This window comes from Gorilla gorilla, chromosome 9 (genome assembly GCF_029281585.2).
Source record: "Gorilla gorilla gorilla isolate KB3781 chromosome 9, NHGRI_mGorGor1-v2.1_pri, whole genome shotgun sequence".
NCBI lineage: Eukaryota > Metazoa > Chordata > Mammalia > Primates > Hominidae > Gorilla > Gorilla gorilla.
The window spans coordinates 68797877-68824446 of record NC_073233.2 but is presented as its reverse complement, the minus strand read 5'-3'; the positions used below and the strand labels follow the sequence as shown (position 1 = coordinate 68824446).

The 26570-nt window shown below is 46.2% G+C and overlaps 1 long non-coding RNA gene across 1 annotated transcript; it reads left to right on the top strand.

Annotated features, from left to right (window-relative positions):
* Nucleotides 1–4697: 4697 nt before the first annotated feature.
* On the top strand, nt 4698–25051 carry LOC129525222 (uncharacterized). The gene is made up of 3 exons (XR_010129121.1): nt 4698–4828; nt 10610–10826; nt 23525–25051. It is a non-coding gene; the product is annotated as an uncharacterized lncRNA (long non-coding RNA).
* Nucleotides 25052–26570: the final 1519 nt, after the last annotated feature.

Below are 26570 nucleotides of genomic sequence, written 5' to 3'. Positions count from 1 at the left end.
AAATTCCTTGCTGTTTAACCTGCCACAAAGTTTCAGAGCCAGACTCGAACCCCGTCAACTCAATTCCAAACCCATCCATGGTCCCTGATAACCCTTGGCTTCAGCTACAAGTCTGAGCACCCGTTTTTTTCCCATTTGCTTTTTTTTGGTTGGTTTGTTTTTGTTTTTGTTTTGTTTTGAGAGAAGGTCTTGTTGCTCTGTTACCCAGAGTGGAGTGCAGTGGCACGATCTCTGCTCACTGCAACCTCGGCCTCCCAGGCTCAAGGGATCCTCCCACCTCAGCCTCCCAGGTAGCTGGGACTACAGGTGCACACCACCATGCCTGGCTAATTTTTGTATTTTTAAAATGGAGACGGGGTTTCATCATGTTGCCCAGGCTGATCTCAAACTCCTGGGCTCAAGCCTTAGCCTCCCAAAGGGCTGGGATTATAGGCATGCGCCACCGCACCTGGCCCCATTTGCTTTTGAGAATCCTATCCTTTTGCTACGGCAGCTTTCCCACAGAGGGGCAGCCACCAGCCACGAAGAAGTTTCTGAGGCTGCTGAGGCCAGGAAATCAATTTAAATTGAATAGTGGCTCACTATCTCTCAAGAGACAGGGGCTCACTTCCTGCAGCGGGAAAGAGGACCATGATGTGTGGTTTGGGCTTAACCCGATTCCCCCAGGTAGGAGAGCCAGGAACACACTGAACACTGCTCTTCAGTGTTAATTAAAGAAAGCTCCCAGATGCCGAGAGACTAGACCCAGAATCAAGCCGCTCCCAGGCATATAGACTGTGTTTTCTGCTCTCCGCTCTCTCTTCCACAGTGTTGGGGAGACCGTGCAGGCTGTTCTGGGGACTGATTGCTCATAGCAGTGCTAGGACATCCACTTTCTCCATCTGCTGCCCCAGGTCTCCAGCCCCCAGGGCAGGACTGCTCCAGGGTGCAGAGTTCAGGCCATGGTTGGGAGATGGGGGCAAGGCGGGAGCCCCCATCTGTGGGTCCACGCTCACTGTGGTTGTGGCGGGATGGCGAGGTCAGAGCTTGTTTTGTCCCCCTTGGTTTGGAAGGCCTGCTCCAGAGAGGCAGGGCTGGGTGGGAACTGCAGACAAGGACCTGCCCGGAGCTACCCCAAGATGATGAACAGCCCAGCATGGGGTACAGGTTGGCCTGTGCTGGTGTTGGGCTGTCTAGCCTCCGGGTGGGTCCCTGGTCAGGAAGGGAAGTGTGGGTGTGACGGGGAGTCCTGTACCCTTGACCTCCAGCCATCAGCTGCTCTGAGCTCCTGTCTCAAGAGGATGCTCATCTTTCCTGGGAAGCAACATGGGTGGGGGAGGGCATTGGACAGGGACTCAGCCAGACCTGGAGGGACCCAGGCCCTGTCGCTGTCCATGTGACACTGGCCCAGGCTCTCTTCCTTTCTGAACTTGTGTGTCCAAACCTGTGGAATGGGGTGGGACACCTGCCCTCGTACCTGCTAAGTATGTTTCAAGTGCCCGAAGGAGAAGGGAAAGCTCCCTGGGATTCGAGCCCAGGCTCCAGGGATCTGGTGGTTTCAGTGTGACCTGCTCGGAATATAAAAGCCTCTCACTTTTCTGGATTCCTTCCCAAGCCCCAGGAAATGGCAAGTGCAGGTGCCTGCAGGGCCTGGGAGAGAATGCAACAGTTCTGTCCAGGCACTTGGAGTTGAAATGCTCCCTGTTTGATTCCTCCAGAGCTGGTTTGTTGGTGTTAGCTGGTGATTATAAATCAAAGGCCAAGTGCTCAGGAAGCCACTTCTACAGAGGCATTAATGAAGCCGAAGGGAGTGTGGGCTGGAGATGGCTTTTTTGGAACAGGGAATCTCAATGATTCTCCTATCCTAGCTGTGCTGTTATGGCACCCAAATTAGCAGCTGGTCCTGTTAAAAATCAAAGACACTGTGAAATGAGGTCTGGGCAGCCATTAAAAATGATGTAGCAGTTTGTCATGATGGGAAATGCTATTGATAGTGTATAAAGTGCAGCTAGCAAGCTGCCTGTGTAGTTTACAGTGTAATCACTGATACATCATATATTTTATTATTTTTTTCCTTTTTTTTTTTTTTGCTCAGGCTGGTCTCAAACTCCTAGCTTCAAGGGATCCTCTCACCTTGGCCTATATATTTTAATTTGTAATTTATAACTTTACATTTTTAATGTATAAAATGTTAAATATGTCATGTTTAAATATATTATAATTCTATTTTATAAAATATAGATTACTGATATTTCTGTGCTGACAGTTTATATTTAAGTAGTTATGACCCAGTGGGCACTGACCACATGCCAGTTGTGTAGCCAGCCCTTGCTGTGTCTTAGAGTCCTCCAGCAACCTTGTGAGGCAGATCCTCATCTTCTCCCCATTTCACAGATGAGGAAACAAGGCTGAGGAAGGTTCAATGATTGCCCAAGGTTGCATGGCTCGGAGGTGAAGTAGCCAGGGTCTTTGCACCTCCAGGCCCCTGCTCTCTGTGCTGTTCTATGAGCTCACACTTCCTCTGTGTCTGTGCAGAAGGGGGTGGGAGGCTAGAAGAAAAGATGCCTCGATGGGAGCTTCATTGTCTCAGGGGTAGGTAGGTTATTTATGAGTGATTAAAGTTTTCCTTTAGACATTTGTGGATTTTCTAAAATGTCACATACGACTATGTAGAAGAGATAAAATAACAGCAACAACAATGACTTTTCCTCTACCCTCTTAGGTTCAGTGACTTGGGCCTGAGAATCAAACTGATAAAAGACGATCGAACAGGAGAAAATATTTCACATGCAAGTGAGGGTTTCACAGGCAAGAAATGAAAACCCAAAGAAGGGGTTATATACTATTTTAACAAAAGGCAGTAAATCTTGGAGAAGCAACTAGACTAAGAAAAAAGGAGGTTATGACTTCTAAGGGCAGTAAATTGTTGGAAGGTAAATATATGGGGGGAGCTAATGGAAGGTTAGGGTTATTTAATAAGGGTTATTGAGTAAGATTTGTTATGCAAACTCAAGCTGCCTAATAAAAGTGGTCCACATCACCTGTGATTAAGAGTTGTCCTCCTCATCTTGGTATGAGAAAGAGATACCTTCACAAATGGAATTTTATGTTACTTTTACAAAGAAAACTTTTCTTTTTTTTTTAGAGAAGGTCTCGCTCTGTCGCCCAGGCTGGAGTGCAGGGTGTGACCACAGCTCACTCAACCTCCACCTCTCCACCTCCTGGGCTCAAACGATCCTCCCACTTCAACCTCTTGAGTAGCTGGGACCACAGGCATGCACCATCAGGCTCGGCTAATTTTTTTAACTTTTTGTATAGATGGGGTCTCCCTGTGTTGCCTTGGCTAGTCTTGAACTCCTAGACTTAAGTGATCCTCTCGCTTCAGCCTCCCAAAGTGCTGGAATTACAGGCATGAGTCACAGATCCCTGCTTTCAGAAAGGGGGAGGGCAGAGAGCTTATTGATTTCAGCTCAAATTAATCTTTATGCCAAAGTGGCATATTTGCGGATAGCATACTCCAATCTCCTTTCATTGTATATTACATTTAAACCAGGGAAAAAAATGTGATGACGTTTCTTGTTTTAAATGTCCTAACTTTAAGGACACAATTTAAAGGGGAAAGAGTTGTGCGCTTAAAATGTCCACCGTGAACTTATCTGTTGGGTAGAAAACCCATATGCCCTTGGAATCATAACTAAGGAAAGGACTGAAAAGCCACTCAGATTAAACAGCCATTAAAAATGACAGACTTTGGGGAGCAGGGGTTGATGGAGCAGACCAGAAAAGATGGGTGAGCTGGCACGAGACACAACCCTGTGAGGCCACAGAGGAAACTGGAAGGGGAAGGAAATGGGAGGGGAACAGAGTCACTTGGAGCTGGAGCAGAGGGAGCCGGGGCCAGAACACAGTGGTTTGTGGCAGACAAAGAGTGGGGCTGTAGGCTGTGGACTTCTGTGGTGGACGTTGTTCCATTCATGCCATTTTAAAATGAGGAGGAGCCAAGGGGGAGATAATCAATCAATTAATTTACTTTAACAGGGAAAACAGGCCTGGTGCAGTGGCTCACACCTGTAATCCCAGCACTTTGGGAGGCCGAGGCAGGCAGATTGCTTGAGCCCCGGAGTTCGAGATCAGCCTGGGCAACATGACAAAACCCCACTTATACAAAAAAATACAAAAAACAGCCAGGCATGGTGGTGCGTGCCTATAGTTCCAGCTCCTCAGGAAGCTGAGGATGGGAGGATCACCTTAACCCAGGAGGCAGAGGTTGTAGTGAGCCATGATCACACCACTAGACTCCAGCCTGGGAGACAGAGTGATGCCCTGTTTCAAAATTAAATTAAATTAAATTAAATTTTAAAAAGGAAAACAAAGAAAAGCAAACTAAACTTATGATGTGCCACCCAAATCATCGTTTCATTACAAAATAAGAAAAGTGTCCTCTTCTCACAGTGGTGAAACTGTGTAGTTGTACAAAGAACACAGAATTCAGTTGAACGTGCTATGTCCATGTGTGAAAAATACATGTAAAGGGCTTTGAAATCTTAGAAGTTAGTAAGGAGCACACAGCATCAGCAGCTAGGGTTTATCAAGTGCCTACTGAATGCCAGGCACTGTGCTAAGATTGTCACAATGATTTGATAATTGTATCACTATTAGTCCCCGGCATTTGAAGATTGCTGGCCCCATTCTAAGCACTTTTCATGCCTTAGCTCACGTAGACTCAAAACAACCCAGTGAGATGAGGAAACTGAAACACAGAGCAGGGAAATGAACAACTACTTAGTAATGTGAGCTGGGCACCGTGATTACCTACATTCCACTGGATAAGAAATTGACAGGAGACGAGGTAACTAACTCAAGGTCAGGGGGTACAAGCGCAGCAAACATTGAGACACATTGTATGGAGGGGCGTTTCTTTTGAACTGTTGTTTTGTGATGCTGGGCTGGGTGTTGGGGTTTATCCTAATTTGAACCATTTACAAGATGCTGCAGCATGGGGAATTTACCATCACTTCTTGCCTAAGGTCAGGTCTTAATAACAGCTTTGGCTAAACTTTCGTTAAAAAGGAAATGTGTGTAGCCAAGCAGGTAGCTTTCTGTGATCTCATTTGAAACCGGGCTGGTGTTTCAAGAACAGGCATCCACGTGGCTTTAGCCGAGGGCAGCAGCCAGGAGGGAGGGGTGGGGGGACAGGGCAGGATTGGAAGCAGTTACCTGCTGAACTGTGCTGAGCTAGCAATAGGTGGAAACAGAATGGAGGCCTGAATGGATGGGTCAGGGAAGGCTTCCTGGAGGAGGCAGGGTTCACAGCAGCACCAGAGTGGATGGACCAGGATGGAGGGTGGGCCAGGCAGCAAAGCGATGAGCACCGAAGCTTAATGACCAGAAGGAAGGTGATGATTGTGCAGTTTGGTGCAGACGTGCACTTGATGCCAACTTCTTGCCTGTGCTTTGCAGCAGTGTGGGGGCTTTAGGTGGTAGAAGGCGTTTTGGGTTTTGGTTTTAAATTCAGGCTTCCTTTCAGTCACCTTGGAACCTGAGAGGCTACTAATTCAGAGTTCTGGATCCATAGGAGATGGCCCTTCAAGGGTGATTTGAGTTACTGACCTTGTCACTTTTACCTGGTGGGCAGGGAAGAGATCAGATCTGTTTTGATGGGTAAGAACAAAAGGTGAGGTGGTTGAAGAAGATGTGGAAAGGGCCCACGGTGCACTTTGTTCTGAAATTGCAGTGACTGGGGGTGACTCAGATCAGCCCACCAAAGTGACTCCCCCTCTTCAGGTGGCCCAATCATCAAAGGTGGGGGAAAGGGCTGGGAGCTAGGGGGCCAGTCTTTTGTCCTGTCTCTGACTTGTAACATTTATTTCCCTTCCCATTCACCATAAGTATGAGGCAATAGTACACAAAACGGAGCAGGATGAAAAATAACCCAGAGAACTCTGGGTGATAGGAAAGCACGGGTGAAAAGATGAATTGATGCGAAAGTTATCCACATGATGCATCATATCAAAAGTTCTGTTCATGTTGTAGGTGGTGGGACACTGGTTTGTTTCTGAGCTTCCTGGTGGCCAAGGCAAAGAGGCAAACCCAGAGGCTTGAGGACCCTCTCTGCTGTCTCAAAAGACATTCTCGTCATCTTTATGAGCAACAAACAGCAAGTTTCATCATGCTGTTTCCTACAAAATCCCTCAATTCCCGAAGGTCTGCCCCAAAGCACAAGTCAGTGAAAGTAGCTCTTCAGGGCCAAAGCAAGTGAATGCTTGTGAATGATACAAGCTGCTAGGTGCGATTACTGTTGTAGCGGGGATTTATGCATCAGAGGACTGGCTTTTCTAAACCTGGTTTCTAGAGTCAGAGGCACTTTTTAAAGCTGGAATTCTCAACAAAGGTTTTTCCTAACTGCCTTCAGAAACTGGCCAGTCTTCAGAAATGAAGTGATGTGCAAAAGTGAAGGGTGCCTGGCACGTAGTAGGTGCCCAGTTAAGGTTTGTTGTTACTGTGGTTGGATAAAGCCAGTCTGCCTGGTTGAATCTCACTCTCGTGCTTGCTATGCAACATCAAAAGCTCTTTGCTGGGAAGAGGCCCATTAGGAGCATTTGTCAGGGGTGTGATGCTGATAGCAGGTGGATTATTGAGAGATTTGCTGCAGAGCAAACACCGAGCTCAAGGCATCCTAATATGTATGTATGTTTGAGGTTCAAGGAAAAGTGCAGGTAAAGAAAACGGGCAGAACTCTGAGAGCAGTCTGTAGAAAAAGAGAACTTGACCACTGGGAGAAAGGCAGATGGCTGCACAGTTGTGCTTCTTTGAATGCTACTGGCCTGACTGAAGACAGAGCTGCATTCCAGCATGATCGTAGCCCAAGTTGGCATCAGAAGCCACCTTCCAGTCACCCTGCAGATCGGGAAATATGTACTGTTGAAGTCTGGCGGTAATTTGAGGGCTTCCACAGTATCATTGTAGAGAGGATCCCTATTCTTAGCTGTGTAGATTGCTCTAAATTACATCGAGCACTTCATATTCTTGAGAAACCAGCTGCCACTGCAGGAAATCAGAGAATACTACAGCTGGAGGCACCTCAGGAATCGCCATGTCCTTGTCTTACAAAGGACGAAACTGATGCCCTGACCTGAATAGTGAATTCACAGTAGAATATTAACACTACAGCAGAGGCTGACCCCCGCAGTCCAGATCATTTATTGGTATGTTAATGATTAAGTGAAATGTTGCAAACAACTTTGAGGTGCATCAATAGAGCATTGGTTAAATAAATAATGGTACGTCCATAAGACAAGATGTATGGGTGGAAATATTTTCACATGGACCATTAAGAAAGAATGAGGTCGATGGACTTTTATTGCTGTGGAAGGATGTCCATGACATATTGATGAGGAAAAGAAGCAATTTGCAAATAACATGCATATGTCTGTGTATGTGTGTCTACATATAGGTATGTGTATGTATAGAGGTGGTTATCTCCAGGTGGTAGGATTCCAGATTATTTTTACCTTCTTTAGAGATTTTGTGCAGTGTTTAGCCTTTTTTTTTCTTTTTTCCTTTCTATGAGTGTGGATTTGTTATAATAAAAAGTTACATTAATGTTTTTTTTTTTTGAGATGGAGTCTCGCTCTGTCGCCCAGGCTGGAGTGCACTGGTGCCATCTCGGCTCACTGCAAGCTCCGCCTCCCAGGTTCACACCATTCTCCTGCCTCAGGCTCCCGAGTAGCTGGGACTACAGGCGCCCGCCACCACGCCCGGCCAAATTTTTTTTGTATTTTTAGTAGAGACGGGGTTTCACCATTTTAGCCAGGATGGTCTCTATCTCCTGACCTCATGATCCGCCTGCCTTGGCCTCCCAAAGTGCTGGGATTACAGGCGTGAGCCACCGCCCCTGGCCTATTTTAATTTTTAAACATGTTAATTGCTCATTTAAAATAGGTTTCAAAAAAATTATCAAGGAAATACATGTTTATGGCACAAAGCTTGGAAAACTATTTTAAAAACTAGAAAGAAAAAAAAGAATCCCATCCAAATCTACCATTCAGAGCATCGTGGGCAGCCCTAGGCTTGTTTGCTGTACATCTTGCTGGGATTTTGTAAGTAGAATCACTTCTGAAAACTGCATGAAATTCTCTTAGATCTATATACCGGCATTTACCAGATGGGTTTCCTAGATGTTAGACATCTCATTCTAGTTTTTCCTTATATAGTAGAGGACATCTTTGTGGGTATATGTTTGTCTACACTGTTTTCTTGGCAGTTTCTAAATGTGGGTCTCCTGGTCAAAAGCGCAGGCATTGTTAAAGCCCTCGGTACGCATTTTCCAGTTGCTTTTAAAAGCTGTCTCTCAATTGACATTCCAACCTGAAGCACAAGGGAGTGCCTATTTGACCCCGATCTCATGGACGTGATGACTGTCTTTTAAAAATACTTACTAATTAATGAATCATCTTTGAGCACGCCTGGCAAGCTGGAGGCTGGTGCAGAGCTCTGGGGTGCTGTGGGCATCATATCATATTGGCTTCCTGACCTTGGCATCCTTTCCAACTGACTCCAACAAAGATCCCAGGGGAATGAGGGACAGAGGCCCCAAGTATCGTAACTTATAGGCTGAAGGCAGTTCTCCCTAAACCCAAATGGTATTTGTATGTGTGTAGTGGGGGGATTTAAGTAATTTTAAAGTTTACCTAAAGAATAAGCTGGAGACAATTACTGATAATATTTTGAAAAATGGGAGTGATGAAACAGAGTTTGCCCTTGCAGATAATAAGATTTAAGTATTTTATAAAAATAAAAAGAGAAGATAATATAGGCCAAAGTTTATCTGATTTAAGAATGAGGGAAAGACTTACCAGACATAGAATATAAAGGAGCTACAGAAGAAAAATGGAAATAGCATTTTGAATTCCATTTTAAATTAAAAAAAAGCGTGAGCAAAATTTGAAGCTATTTGTTTGCTAAGAACACATATTTGCAACATATAGAAAAAATGATTACTATCCCTTGTATATATTCCTTCATTTAACATTTCTTAAGTGCTTATAATGGTTGATGCACTGTTATAAATGCTGGGAATTCAAAAAATATATTAAATACTTTTATATTTCCATAAGAAAAAGATTGAATCTAATGAAAAAATAGATTAAAGTGTAAGCAATTTACAAAATGAAAGGTAGAAATGGCCAATAAGCATATGAAAAAAAATGCTAAGCTCCATAATAATCATGAGTGTGTCAATTAGTTCAACAATTAGACATGATTATTCACTCTAAAAGTTAAAAAATTTTAGAACGGTTGAACTGAATTTTGACCAGTTGAAGGGTAAACTGGTTAAAACGTTTTGGACACAATTTGATAACAGTTGTTTAAGATTATTAATATGATACATAATTTGATCTAGAAATTCTAGGACTCTATCCTATGCATTGAATTAGAGATGCTGCCAAATTTTATGACAAAAAATGCTTATCACAGTATTACTACACACACATACACACACACACAAATAGACTCGACCAAGAGCTTTAACATTTGAGTAATAGTTTAATAAATTAAGGCACACTTATACAATGGAATAGTATGTAGATATTCAAAACTTTTTTCTAAGAATATTTAATGCCTGTTACTAGTTAAAAATATGATATGAAATGATATAAATTTTAAAATATATGTGTTCAAAAACATATCTTTTATACATGTTTTTATAACGCAATGTTATATAAAATGTTTTATAATGCAATACACATATATACATATAAAGGACTGAACCCATGTAAAAAATGTCTGGGAGGATGCAGAGCAGGTTGTTAACTTTGGGTAGGAGGCTCTTATTTCAATTTTTAATTTTAAATTATTAATATTTTGTTTTTAAAATTTTGCTGTGAGGGAGTACTGCTTTTGTAAATAAGGAGATATTTTAGGAAGTTAACGTGAGATAAAAAATATGATTAATATTAAATACACACAAGCACCTAGCAAAACACGCAGGAGAAAACAGCATTACGATGAATAGGAACTATATTTTTATTCTTATTTGTATTTTCTAAACCTTCTACAACAAATAAATGTAGCTTTTATAGCTGGCAAGTAAACCACAACTATCATTATAACACGCGTAACATATTGAGATGACCCTTCTGTTCGTTTTTCCAGGCTCAGGGTGGCCCAAAATTCAGGAAACATAGGATACACTTATTTTAAAACATTATATTTGTTATACCTCCAAATTCTGGGCTCAATATGTTTTTCTTTAACTGCTAGACACTTTTTTAGGCGTAGTACCTCTACATTTGAAGCAATGGGTCCAATTGTTAACCTGAACAAAGTACAATAAATAATCACTATTTAACCCTTGTTTCCCGAATTTCTGGATACTCTGAAATGTGTTTGTTGCACTGGAAGTTGCAGAAAAACATATTGCAATAGTGTTCAAAAATGTCCTGTGCTGTTTATCTAAACATGGTCCAAACATTTTGGAAAATAGTTTGGCAGTTTCTTAGGCAATTAAACATACACCTACCGTACAACACGATAATTGCCCTGCTAGGTATTTGCCCAAGAGAAGTGAAAGCATATGTTGCTACGCGGCTTGTACACAAAAGCTCACGTCAGCACTGCTCGCTAACAGCCCCAAACTGGAAACCACCCTGATGTCCACTAATGGAGAAAGAGACGAATGGCGATATATGTACATCTACATGTGTATCCACATTTCTCTGCAATACAAAAGGAGCAAACCACTGCTAACACAGTGTGGACTCCCAGACCATGACCGTGAGGGAAGAAGGCGGAAACGAGTGCGCAGCGTGCAATTTCATTTTTATCGTATTCTGGAAATGACAACGGTAAGCTATAGGGACGGTGTCAGTGACAGTGGTTGTGTGGGGTTGGGGCAGGGAGTGTGGTCGCACAGGGCGGGAGGCACTTGATGGGGTGAGGAGAGGTTCTATATCTTAATTTAAGTCGTTGCATGGGTATTTGTCAAAACTCATCCAACTGTGCACTTAAAATGGGTGTATTTTATTGTACGTACATTATCTCTCATCAAAGTTGATTTTTTTTTAAGCGAGCTTATTCCATGCAGGGCCAGCTACAGAATTACAAATTAAGATGGTGGCAGCAGAGTGTTAAACCAAGCTTGGGGCCCTGCACATGAAGCTGGCCCTGATACTGTTTCCTGACTTTTCTGATACCAGGGGTGTGTGTGTATGTGTGTGTGTGTGTGTGTGTGTGTGTGAGAGAGAGAGAGAGAGAGAGTACTTTACATAAATGGTATCTACTATCAATGCCGTTTTTAAATTTATTTTTTAACTCAATAATAATGGGCTGGGGTCACCTCTCCAAGCCAATAAATTGAGCTCTGCGTCATTCTCTGTAGAGCATCCCGCTGTGGGTATGTCTAACCGACGAACCCATCTCCCTTTGATAGCCTTTGAGGATGTTTTCCATTTCTCACACTCAGCATCACTCAGCCCCATGCAGTGCAGAGCTCTCTCTGTACGGCAGCCGTTTCTGAGCCCTCTGGCAGCAGCCTGGGCCCCTCCTCCCCAGGCGTGGTCTCCGGGTGCTGCTCGGAGGTTGTTTGCCTTGAGCATTTCCCTTCCCGCCTTCTCTTTGTCTTGAGCTTTAAATAGAATGGTTAGAGCTCTAGAATGATCGACTTTCTTAGCTCAGAGGCTGCTGCCACCACACCCTATCCAGGGCCCCTGGAGCCTGAGCCCTGGTACCTGAATGATGCCCTGTCACTCCAGAGGCCTGGAAGGAGTTGCAGGAGGCACAGCCAGGGCTCCTTAGGGGCCAAGAATCCATGCCCCCAGCATTGTCATCCAACGTTCCCCGCATTCCCCTCAGCCCTGCCATGCCCTGTGAAGGGCTCTAAGCCTTGGGATTTCCAGAATCTACCACAAGACAGCTTTATATCTCCATAGCAAGGGGCACTTCTCTGTTTCAAAAGAGCCTCAACCTGTATTTTCACCATATACAGCTTCACGTTGACTTCCCATGCCCAGAACTATTTTTGGGCTGCTGGCTCTTAGGGTCTGCCCAGGCGAACTGATCGGTGCTGTCAGGGGACTTGGGGTCACCCTCTGCTGGCCACGTGTCAGGCCACGCAGTGTTTATAGCCATCAGGGCTGTTTGAAGTGGGAGAGGGACAGTGGCTTCTGACTAGCTTCAGTGGCCTTGGGAAAGTCTGCTGCCCTGTCCCCTTCCACTTTTGCTATATAATGTGATCTGTGTCTTAGGTGGGCCTTATGGAGAAAACTCAACAGTCCAAAATGTCAAGGTCTTGTTTCTTTTTCAAAAAAATTTTTATTTTGTTTTATTTTTGAGACGGAGTCTTACTCTGTTGCCAAAGCTGGAGTGCAGTGGCACGATCTCAGCTCACTGCAACCTCCACCTCCCAGGTTCAAGTGATTCTCCTGCCTCAGCCTCTTGAGTGGCTGGGACTACAGGCACCCATCACCACGCTGGGCTAATTTTTATATTTTTGGTAGAGACAGGGTTTCATCATGTTGGCCAGGCTGGTCTCGAACTCCTGGCCTCAAGTGACCAGCCCGCCTCAGCCTCCCAAAGTGCTGGGGTTACAGACGTCAGCCACTGGGCCCAGCCAAGGTCTTGTTCCTTTTCTTCCACAACAGGAGGCACTTTCCTCAATTTAGAAGGAATTTAGTCTGTCCTGCCAGGGCATCTGACCTGGGCTCCCCACAGCACCAGCAAATAAATCCTCAGTGAAGAGTGCACTGAGGAAGGGGAGAGGCTCCGGTGGGAGGGGGCTCTCGTGGGAGCAGTGGCAGCTTCTGTTTTATCTTGTCTGGATGGGCAGCTCTGTGTCCTCTTGGTCTGGTGGCCTCTGTGATCAGTGTAGCAATCACCATGAGAAAGGATCCTCCAGCCCCATCTGGATTGAAAGTCCCACTGTAATTCATCATCGATCTGCCAGGGAGAGGATATTACATGATCAAAGATAAACAAAATCAGCCCTCGTTAAAGGTGGTAAACACAGATCTATTCAGCGATAGCTTCTATAGTAGGGAAGAGGCTCTAGTGTAAGCTGAGCTCAACTTTGATTTGTGCAGAGGTAACTGGGTGATTTGTTTTTCCTTTTGGTTTTTGAGACAGGGTCTTGCTCTCTCACCCAGGCTGGAGTGCAGTGGTGCAATCACAGCTCACTGCAGCCTCAACCTCCTAGGGCCAAACAGTCCTCTTGCCTCAGCCTCCCAAGTAGCTGGGACCGTAGGTGCACACCACGACACCTAGCTAATTAAAAAAAAATTGTCGAGATGGAAGTCTCCCTGTGTTGCCAGGTTGGTCTTGAACTCCTGAGCTCAAGGGATCCTCCCACCTTGGCCTCCCAAAGTGCCGGGATTATAGGTGAGAGCCACCGCACCTGTCTTGGGTGCCCTCTGACTGGGTTCCCTCGGTGCCCTCTGTTTTTAAGGGAGAAAATGAGGGAGTAGAGAGGAGTGAACCAGGGCTCAAACAATCAGAGAAGTGAAAAATTACGCGTCAGCGTGATGAGGCCAGCTGTGTAGATTAACTGGCCTTTATCAAAGTTAGGCTCCTGCCCTCCCTCAGAGGCTGGGACAGGCCCTATCCTTGCTGATGATATCATTTCAAAGAAATGGTTCTCAAGTCCTGAGAAAGACACTTCTGGGCTGTAGGAGGCACACATAGGACCCAAATGGAGAGAGAAAGGATGTACAACTGGAAGTTTTTAAATAAATGTCCATCCTCACGTGTTGGCTGGAACAAATGGTGAATTCTTTTGGCAGCCCTGAGCTTTTCCACACAGGAGTGCAAAGCGGCGGTGGGTTGTCCCAGGGGTGTGGCCTGAGGCTGCCAGAAGCTTTGCTAGAGCTTGGTTGAGTGTCGTAGGGCAGGGTTTGGATGGAGTTGTTCTTGCAGAGAGCTTTTGCAATTTCCAACACAGAGTATCTGTCTTTCTTCAGCTCTGTTCTAGGCTGGTGATCTTCAGATAGAAAAGGGTATGGGTAGTCTTAAGGGGAGTGGATTTCCAAGTCAGCTTCCTCCTAGACTTCCTTCCTCCTCACCAATGTGTCCCATCAGTTTGTCTTTCCCAGCTGCCTTTCTTAATTGCTGTTCTGCTTGACTTAAAATGATGCAGACCTAACCCATCCTGGATCCTAGTGGGTAAAAAAACTTCTGGGCACCAATAAAGGGACAGTTTGAGGTGTTGGCGTTGGAACCAAGACAGGTAATAAATCATTTTGCAGGTCAGATGGCTTTTAATATTTATCTTTAACATCATTTTATTATTTTCATTATTTTTATTTATTATTTATTTTGAGACAGAATCTTGGTCTGTTGCCCAGGCTGGAGTGCAGTGATGCAATCTCGGCTCACTGCAACCTCCGTCTCCTGGGTTCAAGCGATTCTTCTGCCTCAGCCTCCCAAGTAGCTGGGATTACAGGCATGCATCACCACGCCCAGCTAATTTTTGTATTTTTAGTAGAGACAGTGTTTCACCATGTTGGCCAGGCTGGTCTCGAACTCCTGACCTCAGGTAATCCACCTGCCTCGGCCTTCCAAAGTGCTTGGATTACATACGTGAGCCACCCCACCTGGCCTTCAACATCATTTTAAAAAGTAAAAAATAATTTGACTCTAGATTACATTGTGACATTTTTGGCCTCCAACTTGGACAGAGTTGGGAAAATTCATTCTAACAAATTCCTTCTAGCTCCATGGACTCAGTGGTCATATCTATAAAAATGAAAACAGGATGCTAATTCCTGTCTTGTTCTAGAAACAAATAATATCCATCTCTGGGTATGTTAACTAAGTGAGAGGGAAAAACCTAAACACCCATTCAGATACCTTTCCAATAACATTTAGCTTTCTCTGGCTAATCATCTTTTATATTAATATAATAAATAGCATCAAAATTTGTAGTACCCATATTATTTTGCTTTATGTGTGAATAATAATCATAATGACAACATAATCTAGAGGAAAATGTTGTCAGAGCCTTATGATCACAGGAAATGATAAAGTTTTAGCATTTTAATTTATATACATTTTGTTTCAAAGAATCAAAGGGCATCGGGCGCGGTGGCTCATGCCTGTAATCCCAGCACTTTGGAAGGCTGAGGCAGGCGGATCACCTGAGGTCAGGAGTTCGAGACCAGCCTGACCAACATGGTGAAACACTGTCTCTACTAAAAATACAAAAAAAGTAGCCAGACGTGGTGGTGCGCGCCTGTAATCCCAGCTACTCTGGAGGCTGAGGCAGGAGAATCGCGTGAACCTGGGAGGCAGAGTTTGCAGTGAGCTGAGATTGCACCATTGCACTCCAGCCTGGTGGACAGAGCAAGACTGTCTCAAAAAAAAAAAAATAATAATAATAAGAATCAAAGGATGATTACTGTAGGACTTCAAAGCATGAAAACATATTAGGATAAGAATATGTGAGGCCGGGCACGATGGCTCACACCTATAATCCCAGCACTTTGGGAGGCCGAGGCGGGTGGATCACCTGAGGTCAGGAGCTCGAGACCAGCCTGACCAACATGGAGAAACCCCATCTCTACTAATAATACAAAATTAGCTGGGCGTGGTGGCGCATGCCTGTAATCCTAGCTACTCGGGAGGCTGAGGCAGGAGAAACCCTTGAACCCGGGAGGCGGAGGTTGTGGTGAACCGAGATTGTGCCATTGCACTCCAGCCTGGGCAACAAGAGAGAAACTCTGTCTCAAAAAAAAAAAAAAAAAAGAAAGAAAGAGAGAAAAAGAAAAAGAAAAAGAAAAAAAAGATTATGTGGAAAGGGTGGAATAAGAATCCAAGGAGAAACAGGGATGGTGTAACGGCACTAGCTGCTCAAGAAAGGCGTACTCATATATTTTTAAAATGGATGATGGTGGGTATCAACATTGTATTCCACTAGGTTTATTTAAAAGGATGACATAAGTTTTAAAATGTCAGTTTTGAAAGTATGACATTGGATATGATATATGAATCACATCCTGCTTTGTCCAAATTAATGCAAACCATTTTAGAAAACAGCTTTGAAATGTGTGAGAGCCTGCAGTGCAGCTTTCTTGAAACCATTCCACCAGACCAGAGGTAAGCTAACTATGGCCCTCGAGCCGGAGCTGGCCCGATGCCTGGTTTTGTCCTGCCCACGAGGCAAGTGTGGCTTTCACATGTTTAAATGGTTGGAAAAAAGGAAAGAGAATAATATTTTGTGATACATACGAATTATATGAAATGCAAATCTTAGCATCCATGGGTAGTTTGATGGGAACCCAGCCGCATTCATTCCTTTTTGTGCTGTCTCTGGCTTCTTTTAAGAGAGTTAATAGCAGAGTTGAGCAGTTGCAACAGAGACTGTGTGGCCAGCGAATCCTGACATATTTATTATCCGACCATTTACTGGAAGAGTTTGCCACCCACTGGCCTAGACCACAGACTCTGGAAAGGCTCCTTGTGTCTCCTGCTCTGCTCCTGACTGTGGATAAATTAGGGAAAAAAATGTGCTGTTGGACTAAGTGATCTCTGAGTTTTCTGAAAATTTAAGTCTGGGAAAGCAATTCATACTTGGGTATTAACAGCTGATACTTCCCAGGAGTGCCTGCCTTTAAAAATGAGCCCTGAGAAGACAACCCCTTTTAACACAAAGGGGTGAGATGCTAACAGCAGGATTTCGTGCACCTGCATGGGTTGTCAGTGGTGATTTCAAATGGGCTTTTCTCAGCATCGGTTGATGGCAGTGTTTGTGATGAACAGACAAAGGTTTGTACAGACCAATCTGTCCATTTACAGATCTGCAGCAACGTCCCTAGAGGCCAATTCTGGCCCATTCCAAGCCCACAAACTTCCCAGACCCCACAGAAGCCTCAGGGAAGGCCACGCACAGAGGAACTGGAAGCAGCGCTGTGCTCAGCCAGGCTCACCCGGTGCCAAGCTTGGGGCAGGATCGGGCCAGCGCGTCGGCCTTCCACACCCTCCGTCCTCGTCTGTGAAAAGCTCATCTTGGCCGGGCGTGGTGGCTCATGCCTGTAATCCCAGTACTTTGGGAGGCCGAAACGGGCGGATCACCTGAGGTAGGGAATACGAGACCAGCCTGATCAACATGGAGAAACCCCATCTCTAGCCGGGCGTGGTGGTGCATGCCTGTAATCCCAGCTACTCGGGAGGCTGAGGCAGGAGAATCGCTTGAACCCGGGAGGCGGAGGTTGCGGTGAGCCGAGATCACGCCACTTGCACTCCAGCCTGGGTGACACAGCGAGACCTTGTGTAGGCCTTGTAGGGTGCAGTGGGCAGTGCCAGGTGAGTTACAGGCCAACCAGGGACAGGCCACACCTGCAGGCCCTGGCACTCCAGATGCCTGGGAGGACACTGTGCAGCAACCCCAACCCACTCCAATGGGCTGTGCAGTGTGGTCTTTGCCAGGGGGAGAGCTGGGCATTCAAGGTCTCCCCCAGCATAGTTGGCCAGGATACCAGCCGGGCTCTGCCTCCTCAAGGGCTAAGTATCCCTGAGCTGGCTTTTGGGGAGGGAGAGGCCATGAGCAGTGGGGCAGGGGTGACAAACCCAGTACCAACAGGATCCCAAACCCATCTGGGAGGGCAGCCTCTCCTGGCTCCAGTCCAGCTGATTATAGCTTACTGTTAAGATTTCAGGTCCAGGGTGACCAGAATTTCCAATTTTTCAAAAGAAATCAAAAATCTGGAGTTCTATATGAAATCTTCTGAGTTTCAAATGTTCACAGTTCATTCCAAAGGAAATTCTAAAACCCTGAACTGGCCTCAAAAAGCACATCCGTAGGTTAAATTGGGTCCCCAGGCTGCCAGTCTGAGACCTAAACTTTGAGTTCAAGAGGCGGGACTCGTGTCTCAGCTCTGGCACTGGCCGTGTGGCCTGTGGGCTTATGGCTGAAGCCCTGAGAGCATCAGTTTCCTCCTCTCCAAAGTAGGGGAATGGTCCTGTACTTCGCAGGCATATGCTGGGGCTCACCTCTGCCTCCAGTGAGAGGATCATAGGTGGGTGTGTGGAACAGGCCTCACAAATGTTGCTCTTTCCCTGGCTTGGAAACTTGGCAGTGATTTCTGATGAAGAGAGGTCAAGTTGGGGCCTGTTATCTGGTGGACTTGAGGCTCTGCCCACCGAGGCATTTCTCAGTTGTTCTGGAAGGTAGGGCTAGATTATGTGGGTAATGGGCCACTTGGCTACCTCATTTAGCTCTTGTAGACTCTGCCAAAGGGCCACCTTGCAGTCCCACCACCCACCCAAGGAAGCCTCTCAGACTGGAGGCGCACTGTGTCCCATTGATCGAGACCCTGGGGAGGGGGTGGCTGGCGAGATGGCGCCGATAAACTTATCACACGACACTCAAGGCTGCCTTCCGGTTTTCATGTGGGTGTCTTCCTCTTAGAGAAAAATCGGTTGTCCTTGAATTGATGTTTGAGAGGGATCCATTCTCTCCTGCCTCCTCTAGGGGCCAAGGCCAGTGTGAGAACATCCCCAGAGAAAAGCCTGCAGCCCCTGGTGCCCAGCCCAGCCTAGGCCCCGGGGACCACAGTGTGTAGTGGCAGAGCCCGGGCCTCCGACTCCTCGGGTCTGGGTGTGAGTTCTGGTTCTACTGCTAGCCGTTTGTTGCCTAAGCTACAGGGATAGTAACAGTAACGACCACAGACGGTTGCTAGGATTCAGTGCAATGATGTATGGAAAATGCCTGGCACAGTGCAAGTGTGTGGAAGGGGAGGAAGAGGCGCCTTTGGAGTAGGAATGGAATAAATGTTTGCAAATTGAATGAAAACAGAAACGAGAGAAGGAGTAACATTCGTTCTAAACAGATCATACAGAAATGGTTTCTTTCTGCCTTTGGAATAACATATTATGATTCCCACTGCCGTGCCCCAAAGGCTTGCTTTCTAATTGTGTCTTGTCTTTTCATCTTACTTAATTAAAAAGCGATGTACCGAGGGAGTTTGAGGTTCAGAGCTGTCACTCAGAGCTCAGGCAGGGCTTTACACTGGAGAGTGGGGTCTCCCACCTCCACAGGCAAGGTCTGGGCTCCTACAGCCTAGGATTCACTGACTGGGGAAGGACAACCCAGGGTCATGTCTGGGACCTTCAGAAAACCTGTGTCTGACTCAGGGCGTGATGCCTGGGTGGGGGTGGGGTAGAGGGAGCTGATGCTGGGGGCAGGGGGCCTGAGAGGGGCAAGGCTGAGCTCTTTCAGTGTTTCAGACTGGGGCAGAAATGAGGGATGACAGTGACATTCACTTACAACTTTGTTGTTGTTATTGAGACAGGGTCTCGCTGTGTCACCCGCGCTGGAGTGCAGTGGTATGAACATGGCTCACTGCAGCCTCGATCTCCCAGGCTCAAGTGATCCTCCCAGCTCAGACCCCTAAGCAGCTGGGATTACAGGCATGTGCCACCATGCCAGGCTAGGTTTTACAAATTTGTTGTAGAGATGGAGTCTCTTGCTTTGTTGCCCAGGCTGGTCTCAAACTCCTGGGTTCAAGTGATGCTCCTGCCTTAGCCTCCCAAAGTGCTGGGATTACCAGCATGAGCCATCATGCCCAGCCCATTTACAACTTTTTAAAAACCTTTTTGGGACACAGATGTGCTGGTTGCAGCATAACCTATTTATAGAAACATACGTCAAAGGAACAGCAAGCCTACTTCTTAAACAAAGAGAGACAATTAACTGGAGACCTTCCTATACTGCATAAAACCTGTGGAATCAATTTCTTGAAGGGCGCCTATGCCTGCTGGACCTGACACGAAGCCAATCAGGGCCTCTTCATGCCATCCTTCCCCGCAACAGGGAAAAATCATGCCACAGGGTGGCAAGGCAGACAATTTCAGGGATTTTCCCGAGAGTTTCCCAGAGCGAGTGGGCCAGATGTTTCTACTTTGCCCTAACGGTATTAGATTAATGAGGTCTAATCCTCTCACTGGAATTGGCCCTTTATGTCTCCATGTTCCATTATCTTTGTAGAGTAATACTTTACCAGGTGTCAAAATAACTGCACAAGCAAAGGCATCTAGGAGGGTGGGTGCAGGCAGTGGTAGCCCCAGTGCTCATTCACCTGCAGACGTGGGTGGTTCAGATTCCACATAGATGGAGACATTTAGGGGAGTTTATGTCTGAGGAACAAAACTGCAAGGGGTCTGAAAGGCACTGATGCAAAAGTGGAGACCTGCTACTCGCCTTCCTCAAGCATTTATTAAGCATGTATTATGTGCCAGGCCCTTTTCTGCGTGCTGGGGATACATCAGCGCCTGCTTGCACGGCGCTGGCATTCCAGTCTGCCTCTCCTTCCTTGTAGTTCTCTGTGGGGGATGTACATGACTTGTCATTCCATTGCATTCAGTGTTCAACAAATATTTGTTGGCACTGGGATCCACCAGGCAGCTAGCACCACATCTTACCCACCTTTGCACCCCTAGAGATGAGCAGAGTGTCTACCCATGTAGATACTCATAAAATATTAAGTCTATTGTTTTAAAGACATTCTGCTGGATGTTAGGTTGCAGGAGTAGGGGCAGAAAGAACAAAACCAAGCCCAGGCCTTGTCTCTGAGCAGCTTATAATCTTGGGGAGAAAGCAGGAAACAAGTAAGATAGAAAAATGACATATGGAATTAAACAATTAAGGAAATGGTTGGCAAGTAATGGGAGTCAGTTTCTCACTGTTGGAGTGGGAGGTTATGGATCAACAAGAAAAATCTAGAATAATCCATGTGTAATGGCTGAGATTTGGTGGCATTAGTATGAACTCATGTTTACCTTTTTTTTTTTTTTTTTGAGACAGGATCTTGCTCTGTTGCCCAGGCTAGCATGCAGTGGTGTGATCATAGCTCACTGTGACCTCAAACTCTTGGGCTCCAGTGATCCTCCCACTTTGGCTCCCAAGCACCTAGAACTACAGGTGTGTGCCACCATGCCCAGTTAACTTATTTATTATTCTGTAGAGACAGGGGTCTTGCTGTGTTGCCCAGGCTGGTCTTGAACTCCTGGGCTCAAGTGATCCTCCTCTCTTGGCGTCTCAAAGTGTTGGGATTGCAGGTATGAGGCACCATGGCTGGCCCATCGTAACCATTTTTAAGTGTACTATTCAGTGGTATTAAATACATACATCATGTTGCATAACCATCACCACCCTCCATCTCCAGAACTCTTCTCATCTGGCAAAACTGAAACTCTGTATTCATTAAACACGAATACCCCAAGCCTTGCTCTCCAGCCCCTGGCAACCACCCTTCTACTTTCTGTCTCTATGAATTTAATTATTCTAAGCACCTCCTATAAGTGGAGCCATATATTATTTGTCTTTTTGGGACTGGCTTATTTCACCTTGCACGATGTCTTCAAGGTTCATCCACGTTGTAGCATGTGTCAGAATTTCCTTTCTTTGTAAAGCCTGGAGCATCTTGTAGTGCCAGAAAATCAAGACGTGATCAATGGAACCCACAATGATAGGGGTCTGTGAAACTGTCGCAGGAGCCCGCGGAACGAACTCCCTCCCAATGGCCACACCTGGAATAGCTTGAGTCACAAAGTAGTACTGGACTCTAATCCAAAGTAAATATCCGTGAGTCCATACTGATATAAATAGAAGATAGAATAAATAAAGAAAAGTAGGCTGGGTGCAGTGGCTTACTCCTGTAATCCCAGCACTTTGGGAGGCCGAGGCAGGTGGATCACTTGAGCCCAGGAGTTCAAGACCAGCCTGGCCAATGTGGTGAAACCCCGTCTGTACTAAAAATACAAAAATTAGCTGGGCATGGTGGTGTGGGCCTGTAGTCCCAGCTACTAGGGAAGCTGAGGCAGGAGAATCACTTGAACCCAGGAGGAGGAGGTTGCAGTGAGCTGAGATGGCGCCACTGGACTCCAGCCTGGGTGACAGAGTGAGTACATAAATAAATGAATGAAAGTAGACAAATATGAAGAAAACTTGCAAATAATTTTTGTAGCTGCTTTGCCCTTAAAGAGGTTGGGCATAATTCCTCATTTCTTTCTTTTCTTTCTTTTTTGCTTTCTCCCTCCTCCCCAACCCCCCATTCCTTAAGTGTGTGAGCTGTGCGTAGTGTCCTCCTTCCAGAGGGGACAGTGTGGAAAAGAGTATCTGCACAGTGGAGAAAGCTGACCAACACAGCCTCAGCCAGGCCATCAGGGCCGATGTCCACAGTGACAAGTCATGTTGATGGCAGGTCCCTTGAAATGATGTGATGAGAATAGCACTTGACTTCTGCAGTCTTTCTCCCTCAAACCTGCCACCCAGACCTAAGCATGAGAAAAACAGACAAATTGCAGTTGAGGATCATTTTACAAAACACCTGAGCAAACACTTCTCAAAACTGTCGTGGTTATCAAAAACATACTCTGAGAAACTGTCACAACCAAGAGGAGCTTAGGGAGACATGAGGATTAAGTGGGATATGGTATGTTGGGTGGGATCCTGGAAACAAAAAGGATATTAGATAAAAACTAAAGCAATCTGGGCTGGCTGGGCACAGTGGCTCATGCCTGTAATCCCAACACTTTGGGAGGCTGAGGTGGGAGGGCTGCTAGAGCCCAGGAGTTCAAGACCAGCCTGGGCAACATAGGAAGACCCTCATCTCTACAAAACATAAAAAATTAGCTGGGTGTAGTGGTGCGTGCCTGTAGTCCCACTACTTGGGAGGCTGAGGTGGGAGGAGTTCTTGAACCTGGGAAGTAGGGGCTGCAGTGAGCTATGATTGTGCCACTGCACTCCAGCCTGGGAATCAGAGCGAGACTTTGTCTCTTAAACAAAACAAAACAAAACAACCAACCAACCAGCCGGGTGCGGTGGCTCATGCCTGTAATCCCAGCACTTTGGGAGGCCAAGGCAGGCAGATCACCTGAGGTTAGGAGTTCGAGACCAGCCTGGCCAATGTAGTGAAACCCCATCTCTACTAAAAATACAAAAATTAGCCGGGCGTGGTGGTGCATGCCTGTAATCCCAGCCACTTGGGAGGCTGAGGCAGGAGAATCACTTGAAGCTGGGAAGCGGAGGTTGCGGTGAGCCGAGATCATGCCACTGCACTCCAGCCTGGGCGACAAGAGTGAAACTCCATCTCAAACAAACAAACAAGCAATCAAAAAACAACAACCAACCAACCAAACCAAACCAAACCAAGCCAAACAGAAACCCTGAAGCAATCCAAATAATATGTGGACTTCGGTGAATAATCATGTATCAATATGGGTTCATTAATTGTGATGAATTTACCATGCGAATGTAAGATGTTAACAATAGGAGAAACTGAGTATGGGGTGTACAAAATGACTCGGCAATTTTTCTGTAAGTTTAAAATGATTCTAAAATAAAAAGTTAATTAAGAAAATGAAATATGCCCTAAAGAAAGATGGATAGAAAGGCGCCTTGGCGGTCAGAAGGAAGCAGAATGGGAAGCGGGTAGCAGGAAGAATCAGAACAAACACTAAATGGATGAGGGCATCAGGCTGCCCCGTGAAAGACTGTGGGCCCGGTTCCTGCCACCTCACTTCTCGCACACTGATGATGTTCTTTTGTCTTCGCCAGTTCTGAGCCACTAATGCTGGGTGTCTGCTCCTGGAGTACCTGCTGGCCCTGAATCACCCCTCTGGATTCCTGGGACTCCAGGAACTTTGGGATCCAGAGAAGCGAGCTCTTCCATCCCAGGACCCATGACTGCCCACGCTGTTGAGCTTCCTGAGGGCAGGGACCGTGTTTTCTCTCTCGCAGCCAGGGCTGCATGTTGGAACTGGCCCTGACAGTGTCAGTTAAACTTTCATGAAGCAAATGTTCCTGAACTTGAAGCCATAGGACAGGACTCTGAAGATCACCGAATCACACAGTGAGAAAATGATGCCCTTTTCAGCTCTGCACCAGTCCTTCTCATGACAGCAAGGAGAGTGTCTCGGGTTGGTTCAAGGATGTCTTTAACCCCTCTCATCCTTGCCCGTCTCGACACAGAACCAAGAACAGGCGGGTCCTAGACTCAGACTCTAGTGGACGAATGTGTCCAGCAAAAGTAACAGCATTACTTTATTTTACAGTTATCTTCAACGTATACCAAGTGATACTGGTTTTCCATTTATAATGGCAATGTAGCTTCCCTTGAGTTTGTTTTAAATTTTAATTCAATTTGAGACATACGGAAAAGTTGCGAGCATGGTAGAGTTCCTGGATGCCTTTCACCCAGATTCCCTTAGTGTTAATATTTTCTCCCTCTCTCTCTCTCTCTGTGTCTCCCCCTACCTTCCCCACCAAACTACCTACCTACCTACACACACACACACACACACACACACACACACACACACACTTCTTTCTGAACTATTTAAAAGCATGCTGTTCTTTCACTGCCTGTCCTGGTAATGCCTTTATGGCAAAAGAAAACCCCAGGCCATGCCTTGCGTTCAGTTGGGATCCCTCTTTTTTTTTTCTTTTTTGTGATAGAGTTTCATTCTTGTTGCCCAGGCTGGGGTGCAATGGCGTGGTCTCGGCTCACTGCAACCTCTGCCTCCCGGGTTCAAGTGATTCTCCTGTCTCAGCCTCCCGAAGTGCTGGGATTACAGGCACCCACCACCACGCCCGACTAATTTTTTGTATTTTTAGTAGAGATGGGGTTTCACCATGTTGGCCAGGCTGGTCTTGAACTCCTGACCTCAGGTGATCCGCCTGCCTCGGCCTCCCAAAGTGCTGGGATTACAGGTGTGAGCCACCGCACCAGGCCTCTTTTACCTCCAAATGTGTCAGTACTCCAGTGTGTATTTCCTAAAAGCAAGACTATTTTGTTACATAAGTATAGTACACTTTTCAAAATCAGGGAACTAACACTGATATAACCCTGTAATCACTAGACCTCCTTCCTGTTTCACTGCCTGTCCTTGTAATGTCCTTTATGGCAAAAGAAAATGTCAGGTCATGCCTTGCCTTCACTCAGGATGCCTCTTTGACTCTTTTCATCTGAAACAGTTCTTGAGTCTTTGTATTCTATGACATTGGCATTTTTGAAAAGTACCTGCCAGATATTTTTTAAGATGTCTAAAAATTCCTTTTTAAATAAATTTAAGTTTTAAATAAGTGAGTCCACTTAAAGAAAAACTATCAAGTGACCCAAAGAACAAATGGTCTACAGATAAAGCAAAAACTGTGAAGATGTACATGGATTACAGTTTTGACAAATGTTGCCTTAAATCAACTTCCTTCTGCCCGTGGGGCTTCATCCCACTGGGATGGTCAGGCCTTGGGTCACTGAGTTAAGAACAGTCAATAAAGTGGTGACACAAGGCTGTCCCAGCCTGTGTGCAGGGAGCTCACTCTCGGGGGCAGAGTCAGGGTTCTGGGCTCTCTGCCAGATACTAGTGAGGGGCTGGGAGAAAAGTGTGCTTTTGGGTGGGTGCAAGGTGCATGCAAATCTCAAACATGTCTCAGTGAGAGAACAGGCAGGCTGGGCACAGTGACTCATGCCTGTAATCCCAGCACTATGGGAGGCTGAGGTGGGAGGATCGCTTGTGCCTAGGCGTTTGAGAGTAACATGGTGAGACCTCGTGTCAAAAGAAAGAAAGAGAGAGAGAGAGAGGAGAGGAGGGAAGGAAGGAAGGAAGGAGAAAGAAAAAGAAAGAGAGAAAGAGAGCGAGATAAAGGAAGAAAAGAAAGAATGGAAAGAAAGAATTAGCCAGGAGTGGTGGCGTGTGCCTGAAGTCCCAGGTACTTGGGAGGCTGGGGTAGGAGGATTGATTGAGCTTGGGAGGTCAAGTCTGCAGTGAGCTATGATCATATCACTGCACTCCAGTCTAGGCAACAGGGCAAGACCCTGGCTCAGAAAAAAAAAAAGAAAAAGAAAGAAAGAACAAGCCATAAAATCAGGAAAGGAGAAGAGAGCTTGACAAAGCAGTAGGAAGACTTGAGTATGGGCAGAAGAGGTGAGTTTCCTGGAACAGGAAGGGAGGGAGGGGATCTTGGGGTTTTTACTGGGCAGACCTCCAGGGTTAATGCTACTGCCATCACCCATGTACTTCAGAGGGGTCGCCACAGCCAGAGGGGCTTTGACATTAGCAGGAGGACTTGGCTACTTCCAGCCCTACACTAGCTATCCCCAGGGTAGGTGGCCTGGGGACAAAAGGCTGCGGTGGGTGGCCTTGCCTGGCCCTGGACCACAGAAGGGCTCTCTTACAGGATGGGTTGTTCTTGCCAGAGGGTGAGCGTGGGCATGAGCTGAGAGGGTCTTGCAGAGACAGACATGCGCCTGGGGCTGTACATCTCTAGCATGTACCGAGTCTCTCCTGCTGCATGCAGGATGCACCCCCCTAGTCTTCAGGTTGCCAAGAAGGTGGGAGGGCTGCAGGCAAGGGCAGCAAACGCAGAGCAGACTGCAGGAAGTCACGGCACCGGCCACAGAAGGGGGAAAAGAGGGTGACTATCGGAGTGATGCGATGAAGGGTATTGCTGTGTCTTGGCTATGCAGAAAAGTTGAGGGGGGCTACTGACCCCAGTTATTTTAGTATCTCATCCTCAGATAAGAAACAGCCTTCACCTGCCTTGAAACCAGGGCAGAGAGTGAGGCCTGGAGGGAGGGATGGTCACCCCAGAGGGGAGGCCA